Raw genomic sequence first — 2879 nt, 5'->3', positions numbered from 1 at the left:
CGGGGTGCGGGGGCACCCGCCCTGGAGGGTGGGGCCATCCTGTACCCGGGCGGGACCGGGTGTCACAGCAGCATGGACTAGCTGGCCACCGTGTCCCTCCTGCTGTCACTGCCCTGCCAGGATGTGCCCTGTGGAGCAAATATTTATAATAAAGACTCATTGCCACAAGTTGCTCTTTGAATTTTTCCTGATTCTTCAGCCCTGCAAGCCCAGGGCACGGCGCGACCAAACAACCCCTTTGCCATGGGCACATCTTTCTCCAGGCTTGGAGCAAACTGCCTGGTCACAGCGTGCTGCATTGGGAACGTTAGAGTGGGGCCAAGTTTGACCCACAGGTCAAGGACCTGTAGGTGAGGTTACCCTTCCCCATAGGTAAGGCTATCCGTCCTTACAGCACGCTCTCAGCCCCACGGGCTTTGCAGGACCTCCAAAATTAGGTGGTTGGGAGTGGGGGGTTCAGGGAGAGGACCTTGATCTGCCAAACCCTTAACACCTTGTCAGCTTCCAAATATGCTGGTGGCCACTGCAAAATAAGTGAGGGAGGTGAAAAACGTCAGCAGTGCCAGGAGAGTGAGGGCACAACCCCCTCAGCTGGGCCAGGAGATGTGGTGTCCCGGCTGCCGACCCTCCGCAGGGCCGGGGAGGGGTGGGAGCCGCACGGGACCCTGGCTGTTAACACCAGGCCGATGGTCCATTGTTCCATGGGAGAGGTGCAAAGCGTAGTTGGGAAAACCCCAGAGAGGTGAAGGCAAGAAATGTGGTCAGTGCCACAGACTGATCCTCAGCCTAAAGCTTCATCGGTGTTTCCTGCTCACGACTACAACACAGGGCAGGGCGGTATTTTTTAGGGTAGGCAGGAGACAAGAAAAACCATCCCAAATGACATTTTTGCCCGTGAATCTGAAGGACCACAGGATGAAGCTGTGTGGGAAAGGAAAGCTGAAGCAGGATCAGATTTGGGGGGATGAATGTCTCATGAATTGTGCTTGGCTCTTTACAGACACAACATTCCAGGGTTACACCTTCATGGCACATCACAGTGAGGGCTATGATGGCCATGTCGGCTTCCGAAAGAACAAATGGAGGTGCAAGTAGCTGTGTGAGGAGGGATTTCATAAACTCTTTAAACACTTTACCTACAAAACGAAGCAGCCTTCCTCAATCATTCATGTTTGAGGGTTACAAAGATTATTCCCCCCTGCCTTTTTTTTTGCCACTGAAAATCAAAATGACGTAGGCCCTCAAACGGAATAGTACAAGTGGACAACACGATGCTCAAGGAGAAAAAGCAGTTCTTGCCATGGCACACAGATAAACCGGGAATTTCTGACCTGCACAAAGAGCGGTGTTGAAGATGCAAGTGGTGTTACAAGATGCTACTGCCAACAAGAGGTGAGGAAGGGCAACAGATCATGGGGGAATATTACGGGGATGACACATCACACCCTCTACGAGAAAGGTGATGGGAATGTGGGACAACCACCATCTGAAATAAAAAAATCATTATTGCGATTTTACTAGTCGCTACCCCTTCATTAACAAGATAAAGCGGCACTCCACCGCCAATGTTACTCCTGAGGAGTTGCCACCCTGACAGCCTGTTTTGGGCGACAGGGAATGGAATTGTGGTGACATCCAGGACTCGTCCAGATCCCAGGGACCTCCTGCTTGGGGCTCGCTCACGAGCACTGATGAGTGAGATGCCACCAGGTGGGACTGTTACTGAACACGTGACATCAGGACCCAACATGCAGGAGGTGGTCCATGACAAAATCATAGAATCATGGGATGGTTCAGGTTGGAAGGGACCTTGAAGACCATCTAGTCACCTCCCACCAGCCCAGGTTGCTCCAAGCCCCATCCAACCTGGCCTTGAACACCTCCAGGGACGGGGCACCCACAGCTTCTCTGGGCAACCTGGGCCAGTGTCCCACTGCTCTCACAGTCATGAATTTCTTCCTAATATCTCATCTCAATCTCCCCTCTTCCAGTTTGAAGCCATTCCCCCTCATCCTATCACTACATGCCCTTGGAAAAAGTCCCTCTCCAGCTTTCTTGGAGGCCTCCTTCAGATACTGGAAAGCTGCTGTAAAAGGGCACCGATTAATGATTTCCAGGGTTTTCCCTAAGCGGTTTGACTGCAAGCATGCACTGGAAGCACCCCTTGGCCACCACTTCTGGCAGGGCTTAGCCAACTGTGGGAGAGGCAGTTTTGTAGAAAGTTTTGGAGAACGGCCATCGCGTGCTTTATATTATGCCAAGAAAATCTTATAGCAGACATATATATAGGTGCAGGCAGCTGCTGCATGATGAACGGCCCCATAAATACCCCTTATCACAGCTGGGTAGGGCTGACCTGAAAGTCTTAGCGATAATTGCTTGTTTCCCTCCACGTAAGGCAGCAATGGCTGAGCCAAGAGCCTGCCCTGACTGCCAAGGGACCTGCGGAACGGTGGGGACAGGCTTCTGCTGGCGTCTGCTCACCCCTGCATGGGGGAAACCCATCCTGGAGCCACCTCATCCTCGTGGGGTTCCTTCCACCCAGCCGTTGCTCCCAGGGCTGACACCCCCCGAGCTGTGGGGCATCGCCGGCGCTGTACCCACCCTCCCCGTCCTGCCCGTGGGTGGGCGTCCCAGCGCCGGCAGGGCTGGACCCCCGCCGGTGTCGGAGGGGACACGAGCTGCCGCCCGCGCCGGCTCCACCGCTCACCCTCCCCATGGCGCAGAGAGTGACACAGCACACGGCTCCACGCCAGCTCTTGCACATGGATGTGTATTTTAATAAAAATAATTCTGTCAATATACAGCAGAACGTCGATTTCTTTACCATATTTCCAGTATATTTTCATAGGCTTTTTCTCAGTTAAAATCCCCCCCTT

The sequence above is a fragment of the Charadrius vociferus genome, unplaced genomic scaffold, assembly GCF_000708025.1.
Source record: "Charadrius vociferus isolate BGI_N301 unplaced genomic scaffold, ASM70802v2 scaffold621, whole genome shotgun sequence".
NCBI classification, from domain to species: Eukaryota; Metazoa; Chordata; class Aves; order Charadriiformes; family Charadriidae; genus Charadrius; species Charadrius vociferus.
This window is presented reverse-complemented; position numbering follows the sequence as displayed.